General features: G+C 41.2%; 2 non-coding genes across 2 annotated transcripts; both read right to left on the reverse strand.

Moving 5' to 3' along the window:
- Window positions 1-1,812: 1,812 nt before the first annotated feature.
- TRNAV-CAC (transfer RNA valine (anticodon CAC)) lies at window positions 1,813-1,885 on the reverse strand. Its single transcript has one exon. It is a non-coding gene; the product is annotated as a tRNA-Val (tRNA).
- A 7,290-nt stretch (window positions 1,886-9,175) lies between these two features.
- TRNAN-GUU (transfer RNA asparagine (anticodon GUU)) lies at window positions 9,176-9,249 on the reverse strand. The gene has a single exon. It is a non-coding gene; the product is annotated as a tRNA-Asn (tRNA).
- Window positions 9,250-17,438: the final 8,189 nt, after the last annotated feature.

Consider the following 17,438-nt stretch of genomic DNA (forward strand, 5'->3'; position numbering starts at 1 on the left):
AGCCAAGGGGGCAGCTGCACTTCCCTGAAGGGTCTCCCTGAAGAGGTGGGTGGTTCCAGAGTTCAGACTGACCTAATACCCCGCTGCAGGCCAAAGCAACCAGGAGGAGTCCGGAGGACAGCCGGGGTGCTGGGGGCATGACAACCTAATCTCTTCCTACAAGCGCAGGGCGCAGGGCGGGCCTGGCCTGCACTATCGGGGAGAAGGGGAGAGCGGAATAAAACTCCGGCCTGAAGCTTCTCTACAGCCTGAAGGGAACGGATGTCAGGTTCCTGAAAGGGCAAGAGGGGTCTCTTCCAGAGAGAGGACAAAGCCCTCCCCTCTCCTTGGAGGAAAAGTCCTCCAGCTGGTTTTGAGGGACATCGCAAAGGAAAGGAGCAACAGTGGCCCAACTAATGATCTTGAGATGTCTGCAATTACTCTCAAAGGATGTGGCAAATCATGTTATGTGGAGAGACAGTGAGAAAGCAAAAGTGGGAAGTTGTTACCTGGTACGTTTGGGTGAATAAATACGATATTACTATTCTTGCAACGTTTTTTTGAATGTTTCCCTTTTCTTTTTTTAAAGGAGCGATTGAAACTTAGGTCCCAAGTTCGCTTTAGATGAAAACTCTGAAAGCGAGACATTAGATTTCTGAGATGAAGGGAGAAGGAGGGCAGGCTGCCCGTCACATCTCACCTCTCCCAGCCTGGGAGATGCCTTCGCCCCTGGGGCCTGGCCTCCGCGCAGAGGCTCTCCTCTGCCTCTGGACCTTACGGCCCACTACATCTCTGGGGACCCAGAGGAAGATTCCTGCCCGCGGAGACGTTGCCAAGAGACATCCCTGATCGAGAATCAATCCTCGAGCGGCAGTGAAAGCGCCGAATCCTAGCCCCAGACCACCAGGGAATCACAGAAGGACTCTAATTTGGCCTCTCCAAGTGAAAATTCTGAAAGTAAAGGTTAGATTTCTCCGACCCGGAGAGCCAGAAGTGGAGGCGATCCCCAGCGGCCCAGAGCTGAATGCAGCTGTGCAAGGCTCCTAGCCCTTACCCCGCAGCTCATCACCCCTCACCTCTCCCAGCCTGGGCGACGCTTTGGGCTCTGAGGCCTGACCACGAAGAAACTGGTCTGTGTTCCGTTCTAGTCCAGCTTCAGCACTGTGTGCGGCGGAGCCAAGGACATGCTCTCTTTCTGAACCTCGGTTTCCTTCTGAGTAAGGTGCGGACTTGGCTCTCAGGGGGTGAGGAGCAGAGTCCGCCTGCTCCCTGATCTCTGAACTGGCTCGAGGGGCTCTCCTGATAACGGCACGTGTACAGGCTCCTTTTCGTGCCCAGACCAGCTCAATCAGTGGGGCATGAGACTCCATCTACGTGTCTTTGGCTGGAGCCCCAAGTGCAGTCTTCTGTTCGTTTTCTTTTGCTCCGTCCGGCAAATCAACCTATTCCGCAAGTGTGCTGGGGTCGGGGAAAGCCAAGCGTGCTTCACAGGCAAGAAGTTCTTGGTTTTTAGAGACATGATGCCTGTCAGCCTGCAGAGAAGATTTAGGCGCTAGATGAGAAGGTTAGGGGATTTGTGGATCTAAAGGTAAGCTGAAGTAGGCCTAGTCCTGTGCCCTCCTTGGGCTAACTGACTGTGTCCTGGTCTCCAGCCTGACTCAGAGCAGACGAGCAAGGCCGGTTCCCTAAGGAGTGCTGAGTAGGCTTTCAGGTTGTAATTGAAGTTCTCCCAATGTTTCTTGTGACTCGAAAATGCAGCTGCGCCCGCACCTCCACTCCCCCTCGCCTCCTTTTTCTGTTTTTCAAACGTGAAGGTAGTCAGGAAAAGGAAGCTGTTCCCGCCCGGTTTCGAACCGGGGACCTTTCGCGTGTGAGGCGAACGTGATAACCACTACACTACGGAAACTTGCGGTAGCGAGGGGGTAACGCTATCTCCTTGAAGACCTTAGGTCCTGCCACAACCATTCTAGACACCCACTTTTTAGAGTGAGTAAGTCCCCGGGAAGCACCAGTGACCTCAGGCAAGGAGACTGCAGCTCCGGAGAGGCCCTGGCTCAGGGTTCCGCGCCTACCCCCGAAGGGAGGGCCCTGGGACCCCACAGTTTGACTTCGGGATCCCGGACGACACGCAGGGTTTCCACTTCCAGAACTGAGCGCCCTTGTGCAGGAGTCGCCCCCGCTGATCCCAGCTCCTGGAAGTTGCGGGAGCCGGCGAGTTGGGCGCTGAGCCCCAGACGCCCACCGCCGTCCAGGAGTCTGGACGTCGCCCCTCCGGGGCTGCGGGCCCGCGCCTCGGTGGCCCTTTTCGCAGCCGCAAAGAGCTATGCAATCTTTGTGTGGATTAGGCGATGTACGAGTAAGACGGTCATGCCAGCAATTGAGGGACAGTGGTAGAATTTTTGCCCCATCCCCAGGACACTGCGTTTGATTCTCAAGAACGGCGTTTTACTGAATTTTGAAAAGCTAATTTCTCTAATGTACAGACAAAGCTGCAGTATAAGAATGGAAGTCACAGAAACAATGGCCTTAGAGGACAAGAAAGGAAAGAGTTTTGAGGTAGGCCTTGAACGGTGATGGAGAGGTCCTGACCTTCAATGGGAGCCCAACGGCCGAGCCCAGGGAAGCTCTGGCACCTCAGGGGCTTCGATCTGGATGCCATTACCCTTCATTCCCAAGGCCCTCCTGCGAGCAAAAGAGCATCTTGGAGCAAAGCAAAAGCACAAGAGGTTTCCCAGATCCACCAGAAGCAGAGGGTGAGACACAAGGGCCAGAATGGAGAAGCAAAGCGGTTTAGACACTGGGAGAATTACAACGGGTTCGTTAACTCTACATCAACGGGGGAACTGGCTTTATTTAAAGACTAAGAAGGGCCTGTCTTCCAACGGTTCAGGGGCTAAATTTTCCGGGGAAGTGTGTCCGCCCGGAATATATTTCAAAGCCAGCTACGATGTGTGTACAGACGTTAATATGAAAATTATTTAACTACTATTTAAATAATAGTAAGGGACTTTGAATGAGTTATCTCACACCTTTACTCATGAAAATGGGAAACAGTTGTCAGAATCTTGTCATTAAACAAAGACAAAAACAGGGTTTACAAAAGAGAAAGAAAAAACCACAGACAGCTTAGGAATGGGAATTGTAATTTTCTTTTCCTCGGCAGAAGGATCAGCTGAAAGCCATCAAACAGCTAATCTGACAGTTTGTTCTGGTAAAGCTGTCTAACTCATCAGGTAAACAATTTTGGCTATGTATAAGTGCTTCAAAAATTCTTGAAGGTGTGGAATGAATGGGGCAACATTCTTTGTGTAATACCTGCCAGTGTCCTTCCTTTGGCATCTCTGAGTTGGTCACGCCTAATTGTACTATTTTCCTCACCAGGATTTCTCAATTTCATCTCTCCCGCTTTTGGGTCATAATTATTCTTAAAAGAGAAGATTTGACCATGAACACTTCAGTCACTCTTTGACACAGTATTAACAGTTGGATATCAGCTTAAGGTAATGGTTGTGAACAACATATAAGTTATCAGACACCAGATAGTGGAGGAAAGTCAAAAACCTGAGGACAGCAAAAATATCACAATAATATTTTCAGCTTACTTTGCATCCTAGCCTAGGCCAAACCAAAAGAATAAGTCTCAACATCTCTTTAGCAATAACCAAGTGGATTTCAACTTTTTTATTGAGGCATGATAAATATAAAGGACGAAAAGTATAGAATTCAAAAACCTTCACCAATGTGTAAACCCACCTGAATAAGTACTGAGGTAGCGCCCAGACTAAGGTGTAGAACATGTCCAGACCCCAGAAAGCTTCCTCATGGCTCTTCCTATGAAGAGCTCACAGAGTGATCTCCGACCCCGTCATCCGCTGACTTCTATCAATACAGGTTAGTTTTTCCTGCCCTTTACTTTCATATAAATGGAATCATAAAGTATGTGCTGGTTTTTTTGTGGGAGAGGGGCATGAGGTCCGACTTCTTTCATTCAACGTTATGTCTATGAAATTTATCCATGTGTTTTACGTAGTTCTTTTTTTCTGTGTGTCTTCCTTGTATGACTATATCTCAACATATTTATTTATTCTACTGTTGTTGGACACGTGAGTTGTTTCCAGTTTAGGATATTTTGAATTGGTATGAACATTCTTTTATATGTCTTTTGGTGGACATACTCACACATTTCTCTGGGGCAGCCCATTCCAATAGAAATATAATGCCAAGCACAGGAATTTTAAATTTTCTAGTAGATACGTTTTACAAAGTAAAATGAAAGAAGTGAAATCAATTTTAATAATATTTTATGAGACCTACTATACCAAAAATATTATCATCGCAACATGTGGCACTAGCAACATTTCGAGTGTTCAGTGGCTACATGTGGCTTGTAGCTACCATATTGGACAGCCCAGGTCTAAGGTAGAGAGCTAAAAGTAGAATTTCTGGGCCACAGCACACCACTGTGTATGTATGACGCTTAGCTGATACTTCAAAAAATTTTTCCAACATTGTCGAACATATTTATATTCTTACCAGAAAGGAATGAGAGTCTCCAGTCCTCCCCATCCTGTCAACATTTGGAATTGTCAGTCTTTTATTTTGGGTCAGGTTTCTTGAGGTGACAGTTACATACAGTACAATTCCCCAACATTAGTTATGCTACATATTTTTCAATGATATCATTTCTTTGCAGAGCTGGATTTTGGTGGTTGCTGTGATAAAAAGCAACACCATGCAAAAAATCTATGCGGAACAGGAAATGAGGTGGCAGTTTGAGAAGCTGTGCAGTGCACAACACCAAGGTACACGATTTTGAAATGTCAGAACACTGAAAACAACAAACCTCTCTATTGAACTTTTACAGAGAGTCAAGAGAACACATAAGAATATCCATGGCACCAGCCACATACCCACAAAATGTAGAAATCTACGTGAACTCAGCAAACAACAGCATTCCCCAAGTAAAGTTATATTCTTGCTGTCAGTCAGTGTATCAGGAAATTAGGCCAAACAAGGAAGAGAGAGAGAGAGAAAATTTTCAGGCAATCAAAGACTATTCATTAATTAAATCAATTTAATATTAACCAAAGGTTTAAAGTTAACTGTAGATCTTGGAATTGTGAATTAAGCTGACACATGTTGGAACGTGAGAATGTTGGAATCATATATTGGTATATATGGAGTGACCTAAAAATATTTACCAAAAATTGTAAATGGAATAATTGAGTCCTCTGGTTTCTGGAATTATAAGAATTTACCCCCTTTTAAAGATATTGTCTGGCATATTTAACTTACTTGAACACACAACATTAAAATTTTATCAATTGAAATACTTATTGGAAGTAATGTTCGCTTATTTGACCAGTACAACCAGTATAGGAAATTTAGGAAGTCCAACTTAATTAGGATTTTCAAACCAAAATAAACCCAAGACTTGTGTAGACTTGAATATTATGCTACCATTATTTTCTACAGTATGACAAAATCTGAAGGAAAGTGTACAATACTTTTTAGACCAAATTTATTAAACCATTCCAGCTTTTCTAAGGAGTCACCTTGATAAACAAAAAACCCAAAACGACATAAACTTTTGCAATGCCATTGTATATCAAATATTTAAATTATTTAAAAGTATTAAGAGTCCTCTCTGTTATCAACTTCACTTCTTTTCTTTTTTTGTATCAAGCAATCAAGACAATTGATTTAATCTACAGCTGAGTCTTTTATTTTTCCGTGTTGCAAATTCAGCAACAAAATTTTTCCTTGAGGAAATATCTCATTTAAAGCAGAAGTAGTAAAACATTTTTTCTAGAAATTATTACTTTTCTTATTTTAAGTTTATATGTAAATTTATATAAGTGATTATTACCATCCTTAAGCTAATCGGGGCAGTAATGCCTTTAAATTTTTAGAGACCTAGTTTGTCTATTCCCTCCAGAGGAAGAGAAAGTATGTTGATTTGTTTCTGAGAAAATATATTTATAAAAGGGAAAACTTCCATCAACCTACTGGGCATTCTAAAGGAACTAATTGTGGCAAGTAACATTATTTAAGGTGGAAACAGAGGCGATGATATCTATTAACAACGCTTACTGGTGAAAGAAACAAACGAAAATAATGTAGCAACACGAGGTCCCTGAAGGACTCTCACTGCTAAAAATTGGAGTAATTCCGTGGTACCCTTTTGAGTCACACAAGACATTGTCCTTTCCAGGGTATATATCTGTGCGTGAAATCATTGTTTTGCATCCATTTCATTAAGTGCTGACAGTTAATAAAACTTAACTGTTTTATTGCTTACAGTTCTGGAAAGTATTAAATCTTGATTTGTGTAGCTGTCAGAAGTGCTCATGTTGCTGATGTAGTTGCTTGTTCGTGATGATATAAATGTCTTTCCTCTCCTTTCTGTACTCTGATTTAAACAATCCTTAAAGAACATTAATAAAAAATTTTTTCAGCCATTTAGAATCTTGAGTGTGCGGATGAAAGAAAGTTGCCCTTTCCACGCTAGAAATTCAGTTTTCTTCCTGTACTAAGATCCCCTTTAAGTGTAGCAATTTATTAAAGCCAGGAGTTCCTGTGGGGGGACCGTTGTGTATTAAGATCATCCTTATTATAGATATTCCACTTTTGCAGAAATTGGTAACTACTGGGCTCATAAGGTTTTTACCAAATACTGGAAAGACAAGATGTGAACAACTTCTCATTGTTGCAGTCCCAAATACCAGGAAATACCAGAATCCTCAGGACAATAGGCACCAAAAAAGAATCACAGACTAGATTAGTTGTCATCCCTGTCAACCACGCCCCATCACAGATTATCCCCAGATATTCACTTCCTCAAATTAATATCAGAATAGGAGAAAATAACAATGCACAAATAAGGGAGAGAAAAAGACTTGTTCAGTAACCATACTTAGTATGTAAAAGCCAAAGAGCTCCATTTCTGCCCATGAGATTCAACAGAAAAACCAAGAGAACATGAGCCAATAGCTGTGAGGGTCCAGATCTCCATGAGGTGCCTGTTAGGGGCAGAATTCTATTGGCTCCAATGATGTGTTTCAGATGGGCTAATTTTTATGGACACAGCAATAAAACAAACAAACAAACACAAAGCTGTCAGGGAATAACATATAGAGTTATCTGCATCCTAATTCATCATTGTATCGGAGGGAGAACAGGCAAAGTTTGTTTTTACCAGATGAAAGCAAAACCAAGAATTATTTTTAAAAAGAGGGAAAGAAGCAAAGAGATCACTCTGACCAGTCTTTTCCAGACCCAGTTGACTAGATCACCACAGAAAATTACAGTCATTGGAGAACTTTGAATCCAATGACCATATCTTGGAAGTTTAGCTGTCCAACAGATGCAATAGAATATCTCTGTGTAATGTTTACAACGTCCTTCTGTTGTACCTCCCCCTTAGTTAAGTCAGGACAACACCACTGCCGTTATTAGAATATCATAGATAGATGCATAGAAAGATTGTTGTGTTGGTAAGTAAGTGAGGAAAGGTACATTGATAGAATTGGAAAATGAATTAGAATATAATTTGATACCACTTCTATGGAAGGCAAATTTGCAGGATTTACTAAAATTGGAAGCGTATAAACACTACAATACAGCAATTGCACTTCCATTTGTCTACACTATAGAAACACCTGCAGAAGTGGCCAAAGATACGCGAACAAGAATGATGGTTGCAGCATTGTTTGTAATCATAAAACCACAAAACCAACTTAATTTAAAAAGCAATATGAAAAAGGTTAAATAAATAATGCACAAACTATGAAAGAAATGTCTTTATCAAAAATAATGCAGAGGCTAATTATGATGATAATTCCGCTGATCACAACATTATTGATAGAGCAATTACCAAATTCAGGCATGTCCTGGGGATAGGACACTTTTGCTGGCCTCATATTACAGATGAAAAAATTGCGGCACATCAACACCAAATGGTGGCAAGGATGTGGAGCAACAGGAACTCTCATTCATTGCTGGTGGGAATGCAAAATGGTACAGCCACTTTGGAAGACAGTTTGGCAGTTTCTTACAAAACTAAAAATATTCTTAACATACGATCCAGAAATCACACTCCTTGCTATTTATCCAAAGGAGCTGAATAGTTATGCCCATGCAAAAACTTGCACACGGATGTTTATAGCACCTTTATTCATTATTGCCAAAACTTAAAAGCAATCAAGATGTTTTCCAACAGTTGCATGGATAAACAAACAGTGGTACACCCAGACAATGGGATATTATTCAGCACTAAAAAGAAATGAGCTATGAAACCATGAAAAGACATGGAGGAATCTTAAATGCATATTACTAAATGACAGAAGCCAATCTGAAAAGGCTACATAATGTATGCTTCCACCTCTATGTCATTCTGGAAAAGGCAAAACTATGGAGAGAGTAAAAAGATTGGTGGTTGCCAGAGGTTGGGGGAGTGGGATGAATAGATGGAGCAGGAAGGATTTTTAGGGCAGTGAAAATACTCTGTATGATACTATAGTGGCTGATGCATGGCATTACACATTTGTCCAAACCCATGGAATGTACAACACCAAGAGTGAACTGTAATGTAAACTATGGACTTTAGGAGATTATGAGGTGTCAATGTAGGTTCATCAGCTCTAACAAATGCACCTCTCTGATAGAGGATGTTGATAATGAAGGAGGCTATGCATATGGGGTGGGGGGCAGGGAGTATATGGAAAATCTGTGTACCTTCCCTCCAATTTTGCTGTGAACCTAAAACATTCTAAAAAAATAAAGTCTTAATTAAAAAAAAAAAAGTAAGCACACTTGAAAAGCTCAATCTTCCAAGAGTAAGCATTTTGAAAAATGAATGCAAGTATGTCTAGAAAACTAAACACACACACACACAAATATTGAAGGACCAAAAGTCTATCTTACACATCCAAGCCTCTAAAGGGCAGAATAAAGATTTTACCACACCAGAACCTGTGTTGTTAGGGTCTGTGTTTCAGGAATTCCTGTTATACAGGTATAAACCTGATATCCCAGCAGATACTCTGCGAGAGTCTGGTTCGGGAGGCGGGATGGCTCTTGACAGGTATTAGACGTGAGGTGGATAGGACCCGGAATACAGGAGGGTGAATTTTATAAGAGGAAATTTGCAGGTGATCGATAGCAAGAAACAAGTCAGTCAAAAATCCACACCCTACGTCCCTGGGTGGGATCGAACCACCAACCTTTCGGTTAACAGCCGAACGCGCTAACCGATTGCGCCACAGAGACACGGGAAGCCGGGGTTCCCGGCTTCCTTAGGAAACGAGCACCTGCTAACCCCCAGGATGGGTCGCCCGCCTTGAAGGACAACTGCAAGTCCAAAGTCTCAGAAAAATGGAGAGATTAGAGCGATGAATCGTGCTGTTTGTCGCCTTTGAAACTGGTGCATTGGATGATTCCGACACTAGAAGTGCAGCAGAATGGCCTCGCCCCGCCTTGCCCCTTCAGCCGCCTCAGATGCCAGCGCCTCCGGAGACGCCTGGTTGCGCGATCCCTCGGGCCTTAATCGAGTAGGGCCCAAGGGAAGCTGAACACGCGGTGGGCTCCCATGATGGGTCTTCCCATTTTCTTCATTTTCACCCAACGAATGAGCGTTTGCCCACCCTCTGAGAGGCCTTCGCAAATCGGGTGGTGCTTCGGCTTCCTGTGTCCAGCACCGGAGCTTCACGAGCGCAGTGGTTGCTCTTGTGTCCCCTCGTCGAGCACAGGGTTTGGCACTCACAAGGACTCTCTATTAGGACTTGTTGAATTACAACATTGTCGTCTGTAGCTTTTGTTCCATGAAGAACCCTGAGAATGGAAATAATGAAAGGTTTTTCACAGCGGAAAATTCTTTTTAAAAAGACTTCGTTCCGGTTAATTGATTTCGCAGCGTCGGGTGGGGCAGGCAACGGGAAGAAAGGCCTACAGTGCAAGGTCTGCGCAGTGAGCTCCCGGCGCTCAACTAGGTTGCTTGTTCTGCGGAGTAGTTCCCCAGGAGTGGGAAAGAGACGGGGCCAAAAGGGAAACGGCACGGAGAGAAAACCAGCGGGGGAGGTGGTGTTTGGACAGGAGCAGAGAGACCTCCCAGGCCGGATCCGCAGAGATGAGAATTGTTTAAGATATATAGCAGAATGGGGAAGGAGGGAGAGAGCTAAAACAGGAGAGAAAGCAGGAGGGAAGAAGAAAGACGGAGAGAGGGAGGAAGGGAGGAATGGCGGGGGGGGGGGGGGCGGGGGGGGGGACGGGGACAAAATTTGTGCTTCCATCCCTCTCTCACTCCCTGACTTGCCCTCTCTGCTTCTCGCTCTTCTTCCCATCCCTACAGTTGAGAAATCCTGAAATACCCAAATCTGAGAAGAAAGACCCAATCTAATCTGTGCTCAAGAGCATAAACTCTGGGTTGTAAATCTAGTTCTGCCCTTGTGTGGCCTTGGACAAATAAAGTACACTTTATGTGCTTCACTTCTTTCTTCTGTAAAAGGGGACTAATAACGGTATTCTACTTCATTCTGTTACTGTCAGATATGCCTGGATTTAGTAACTACTGGATCAATAATGTTATAAGCAGTAGCATCATGAATATTATTGTTATTATCCCCTGAATCTTTTGACAACCACTATCCTTATTTATTTCACCTTAAATTAGTTTTGTTTCTTCTAGAAATTCCTGTAAATGGAATCAAAGAGTATATGTGCTTTTGTGTCTACTTGTTTCTCTCTGCATAATGTCTTTGAATTTTATGCATGTTATTGAGGATATCAGATTTTCACCTCTTTTTAATTGTTGAGTAGTATTTCATTGCATAGATATTTCACAGTTTCTTTACCATTCTCTTGGATATTTGGGTTGTTTCCAATTTTTGGCTGTTGTGAATAAAGCTTCTATGAATATTCTTATTACAATGTTTTTGTGGAAGCCTTTTTTTGTTTATTTCTCTTGGATAAATACCTGAGGGAGGATTTGGTGGAACCAAAGGGGAAGGTGTATGTTTAATTTGATAAGAAACTGCCAAAATATTTCCCAAAGTGGTTGTATCATTTCATAGTCACATCAACAATGAGAGTTCTGTTTGTTGAAAAAAATTCTCCTCTTCACAAACTCTAATCAGTTTCCTCTGACATCTCTTCTCAAGTAGGCCCTGATTTTCAGACTTCTGAGTTTGTCTTTGCATTGTCCAATTTTAGCAAGATTCCTGCTAAGTCATTTTAACCAGAATTCCCCCATCCGTGGTATCTGATTAGGTTGCTCATCCTCCACCATCCCCCAGGTGATGCCTGATCACATTGGCCTACCTTCAGCAAGAATCCATTAGGTTGATTTAGCCAGAATCTCCCCTTACCCCTGATGTTTCCTCTTAATTTTCTACTCACTAACCCTCACTCTGCTCCTTGGCTATAAATTTCCACTTTTCCTTGTATTCAGAGGTAAGTTTGATCTCTCTCTCCAGCTACAAAACCCCATTGTAGTAGTCTTCATGAATAAAGTCTGACTTACTGTTCTTTAAAAAATGTCGTGAATAATTTTTTTCTTTAACATTGTTTCACATCTTCAACAAAATTTGGTGTTTTCAGACTTTCTAATTTTATTTATTCTACTGAGTGTAATGATATCTCAATGTGGTTTTAATTTCCCTTTCCTGGACAACTGATGATATTGAGCACTCTTTGATGTGCTTATTGACTATTTGTATATCTTTCTTTCTGAAGTGTCTGTTCAAGCCTTTTGCCCATATTTTTAAATATGCATTGCTTGATTTTTAAAATCAAACTTTAGGAGCTCATAATGTATTCTGGACACAGGTACTTTGTCAGATATGTTTTTTGAATATTGAGTCTCAGTCTGTGGCTTGCCTTTTTACTTTTGTAATAGTATTTTTTGATGAGTTTTTTTTTTAATTTTATTGAGGTCATAATAGTTTATAACATTGTGAAATTTCAGTTGTACATTATTTGTCAGTCACCATATATATTTTCCCCTTTATGCCTTATGCCCACCCTCCAACTCCTTTCCTCTCTGGTAACCACTAATCTTTTCTCTTTGTCCATGTGTTTGTTTATCTTCCACATACGGGTGAAATCATGTGGTGTTTGCCTTTTTCTTTCTGGCTCATTTCGCTTAACATAATACCCTCAAGGTCCATCCATGTTGTTGCAAATGGGACAGTTTAGCCTTTTTTATGGCTGAGTAGTATTCCATCGTGTATATATACCACATCTTCTTTATCCATTCATCAGTCAGTGGGTACTTGGGTTGCTTCCATGTCTTGGCTATTGTGAATAATTCTGCAGTGAACATAGGGGTGCATAAATCTCTTTGAATTATTGATTACAAGTTCTTTGGATAAATATCCAGTAGTGGGATAGCTGGGTTGTACGGTATTTCTATTTTTAATTTTTTGAGAAATCGCCATACTGTTTTCCATAGTGGCTGTACCAGTTTGCATTCCCACCAGCAGTGTAAGAGGATTCCTTTTTTTCCACATCCTCTCCAACATTTGTTATTTTTTGTCTTGGTAATTATAGGCATTCCAACAGGTGTAAGGAGATATCTCATTGTAGTTTTGATTTGCATTTCCCTGATGATTAGAGATGTTGAACATCTTTTCATGTGCCTATTGGCCATCTGTATATCTTCTCTGGAAAAATGTCTTTTCATATCCTTTGCCCATTTTTTGATCAGGTTGTTTGTTTTTCTGCTGTTAAGTCTTGTGTGTTCTTTATATAATTTGGAGATTAACCTCTTGTCGGATATATGATTTGCAAATATTTTCTCCCAGTTGGTGGGTTGTCTTTTCATTTTGTTCCTGGTTTCCTTTGCCTTGCAGAAGCTCTTTAGTCTGATGAAGTCCCATTTGTTTATTTTTTCTTTTGTTTCCCTTGCCTGAGTAGACATAGTATTCAAAAAGATGTTTCTAAGGCCAATGTCAAAGTGTACTGCCTATATTTTCTTCTAGGAGTTTTATGGTTTCACTTCTTACCTTCAAGTCTTTAATCTATTTTGAGTTAATTTTTATGTATGGTGTAAGGTAAGGGTCTACTTTCATTCTTTTGCATGTGGCTGTCCAGTTTTCCCAACACCATTTATTGAAGAGACTTTCCTTTCTCCATTGTATGTTCTTGGCTCCTTTGTCGAAGATTAGCTGTCCGTAGATGTGTGGTTTTATTTCTGGGCTTTCAATTCTTTTCCATTGATCTGTGTGTCTGTTTTTGTACCACTACCATGCTGTTTTGATTACTATAGTTTTGTAGTACATTTTGAAGTCAGGGATTGTAATGCCTCCAGCTTTGTTCTTTTTTCTCAGGACTGCTTTAGCTATTTGGGGTCTTTTTTGCCCCATATGAGTTTTAGGATTCTTTGTTCTATTTCTGTGAAGAATGTCATTGGAATTGCACTGAATCTGTAGATTGCTTTAGGTAGTATGGACATTTTAACTATGTTTATTGTTCCAATCCATGTGCATGGACGATCATCCCATTTCTTTACGTTATCCTTGATTTCTTTCAATAATGTCTTATAGTTTTCATTGTATAGGTCTTTCACCTCCTTGGTTAAATTTATTCCTAGATATTTTATTTTTTTTGTTGAGATTGTAAATGGGATTGTATTCTTGAGTTCTCTTTCTGTTAGCTCGTTGTTGGCATATAGAAATGCAACTGATTTTTTTAAGTGGATTTTGTACCCTGCAACTTAACTGTAGTTGTTGCTTATTATTTCTAATAGTTTTCCGATGGATTCTTTAGGGTTTTCTACATATAGAATCATATAGTCTGCAAATAGCGAGAGTTTCACTTATTCCCTGCCAATTTGATACCTTTTATTTCTTTTTCTTGCGTAATTGCTCTGGCCAAAATCTCCAGTACTATGTTGAATAAGAGTGGCAAGAGTGGGCACCCTTGTCTTGTTCCTGTTCTCAGAGGAATGGCTTTCAGTTTTTCCCCATTGAGTATGATGTTGGCTGTGGGTTTGTCATATATGTCTTTTAATATGTTGAGGTATTTTCCTTCTATATCTGTTTTATTTTATTTTTTTAATTAATTAATTAATTTTTGTGTGAAGAAGATTAGCCCTGAGCTAACATCTGTTGCCAATCCTCCTCTTTTTGCTGAGGAAGACTGGCCCTGGGCTAACATCCATGCCCATTTTTCTCTACTTTATACGGGACACCGCCACAGCATGGCTTGACAAGCAGTGCGTCAGTGTGTGCCTGGGATCCAAACCTGCGAACCCCGGGCAGCCGCAGTGGAGCACGCGCACTTCACCGCTACACCACCGGGCTGACTCCTATACCCATTTTATTGAAAGTTTTTTTATCATAAATGGATGTTGGATCTTGTCAAATGCTTTCTCTGCATCTACTGAGATGATCATGTGGTCTTTATTCCTCATTTTGTTAATGTGGTATATCATATTAATTGGAGATGTTGAATCCCAATTTGCGGGGTTTTGAACCATCCCTGTGTTCCCAGTATAAATCTCACTGGATCGTGGTGTGTGATCCTTTTAATGTATTGCTGTATTCGGTTTGCCAATATTTTGTTGAGGATATTTGCATCTATGTTCATCAGTGATATTGGCCTATAATTTTCTTTCTTTGTGTTGTCTTTGTCTGGCATTGGGACCAGGGTGATGTTGGCCTCATAGGATGAGTTAGGAAGTGTTCTGTCTTCTTCAATTTTTTGGAATAGTTTGAGAAGGAGATCTTTTAAACTGTTAAGGGGCCACCCCAATGGGGCGGCAGTTAAGTTTGCCCGTTCTGCTTTGGTGGCCTGGGGTTCACCAGTTTGGATCCTGGGTGTGGACCTACTCACTGCTCATCAAGCCATGCTTAGGCAGCATCCCACATAGAAGACCTATAAGAACCTACAACTATGATATACAACTAGGTACTGGGGGCTTTGGGGAGAAAAAATAAATAAATAAATAAAATGTCGATAAAGTCTAATTTACTATTACCATCCTTTATATTGATTTTTTCTGTGTTCTGTGTAGGAATCTTTTTCTGTGTAAGAATCTTTGCCTGCCCAGGTCATAAATATATTTTCATATGTTTTATTCTAAAAGCTTTATAGTTTTAGCTTTAATGTTTTGATCTATGATCCATCAAAAATTAACTTTTGCGGAGAAGATGTGGAGAAAAGGGAACCCTCATACACTGTTGGTGGGAATGCAAACTGGTGCAGCCACTATGGAAAACAGTATGGAGATTTCTCAAAAAATTAAAAATCAAAACACCATATGACCCAGCAATTCCACTACTGGGTATTTATCCAAAGAACTTGAAATCAATAATTCAAAGAGACTTATGCATCCCTATGTTCACTGCAGCTTTATTCACAATAGCCAAGATGTGGAAGCAACCCAAGGGTCCATCAACTGATGAATGGATAAAGAAGATGTGGGGTATATATATATACACAATGGAATACTACTCAGCCATAAAAAAAGACAAAATCATCCCATTTGCAACAACATGGATGGAACTTGAGGGTATTATGTTAAGTGAGACAAGCCAGACAGAGAAAGACAAACACCATATGATTTCACTTACACGTGGAAGATAAACACATGGACAAAGAGAAAAGATTAGTGGTTACCAGAGGGAAGGGGGTCAGGAGGTGGGCATAAAGGGTAAAGGGGCACATATCTATGATAACTGACAAATAATAATGTACAAATGAAATTTCACAATGTTATAAACTATTGTGACACCAATAAAAAAAATAAAATAAATTTTAAAAAAATTAACTTTTGTGAGTTTTGTGAGGCAGAAATAGAGTTTCCCTCCAGCATCATTGGTTTCAGCAACATTCTTTTATCCATTGAATTTAAATCTTTATTGAAAACCAACTGACCATGTAGGTGTGAGTCTATTTTAGGTCTCTCAACTCAGTTCCATTTATCTATATTATTTTCCTTATGCTACTGCCCACTGTTTTGTTTATAATAGTTTATAGTAAGTCTTAAAGTCAGGTAGTGTAAGTTTACCAGCTTTGTACATTTTTTGCACAGCTCAATAAAATTTGTAATATGTACATACTTATGTAATCATCACACAGATCAAAGCGTGCTCTTACCTAGTCCCTTTCATTTCAGTATCATATCCTCAGCCTTACATGTACTGGTTGATCACTTGGCTAAAGATCCTCTTTTGTACCCTCTGAAGAAAATATTCAGTTGTCCGCAAGGACAATGGAGAGGCAAAACAGCCACAACACTCAGCATCAACTCTGGATTTTTCCTTAAAATAAAAATTAGCTCACTTTCTAGGCCTTTTAATCATTTCTGACCATGAAACATAATGTGTTATCTAAATTTTCTGCTTCATTCTTGGGAGATAGAGTTTTATGGAGAGCCCCATTTGCTAGGCTGACTATTGAACATGAGGTTGCAAATTGGAAGGTGCAGGAGAGCTGACTTTTTTTTTTGCATATGAAGGAAGATGAGAGAGAGATTTAGATACAGTATGGGGAAGAATAGGCTGGAACCAGTAAACCGATTTTAGGGTTTGACGGTGGATGTCAGGTTTTGGATAACGAGAAGAGGCTGGATGGGCACATAAAGGGAGAAAGAACTTTAGTGGAAACATCAGATATTTAAAGGCCATTTCATGACACCTTATCATTTGTTTGAGTCTTCTCTTCATCTTTGTAAAAATAGCAAAAAGTGGACTTGATGTACTTGTTATGTATTTTTAAACACGCATATTTAAATAAATTTCACAAACAACGCATTGAAAGTAAAATGGGTCCAACCTGGGGAGTCAAACCTACCTGGCTGAAGTGCCCCTGTGTGTGCGATGTTCTCAACAGTTGTGGCTTTCTCTAGTTTCCCCCACACCTAAAAGTCCTCAGCTGAAAACCCATCAGAAATCATTTCCTTTGCTAAAAGATTTTAAAGTAAGTATATTAAAAAAAACTTATCAATTGCATCCTTGGAATCCATAGAAACCCCAGAGAAAGACATTCAAGTGCTACAAGATCAAGTGCTGCTCAATGGGGAGGAAAAGGGGTTGCTTCCTCACTGGTAGTCAGGTCAAGTTTGTTTGCTTTGACTCCAACTGGAGACGGGAACTCGACTCACCTTCACCAGCGACGGGAAGACCGGGTCCCAAAGGACGCCGACTTGATCTTCATGGAAATCTCATTGGATTTCTTTCTTTCCCTTTGATCTATTTCTACCTCCCCCTTTCTGTCTCTTCAAGATCGTGTTTTTTTTTTTTAATCTTTACTGGACGGGACTTAAAGGGGAGGCGGACGTTCTCTCACCGGTCTCTCTCTGCCTGGGCGTGTTCGCCGCTCAGTCTGACCCGGACGTTACCGCTCGCGGGTGAGAACGCGAGGAGCTGGGAGGGCAGCGGGTACCGGGAACCACACACGCGCCGCGTGCGCCCGCGCGCACCGCGCACCCGCGCCTCGCGGGATCCCGGCAAATTGAA

Source organism: Diceros bicornis, chromosome 4, assembly GCF_020826845.1.
Source record: "Diceros bicornis minor isolate mBicDic1 chromosome 4, mDicBic1.mat.cur, whole genome shotgun sequence".
In the NCBI taxonomy this organism is placed as follows: domain Eukaryota; kingdom Metazoa; phylum Chordata; class Mammalia; order Perissodactyla; family Rhinocerotidae; genus Diceros; species Diceros bicornis.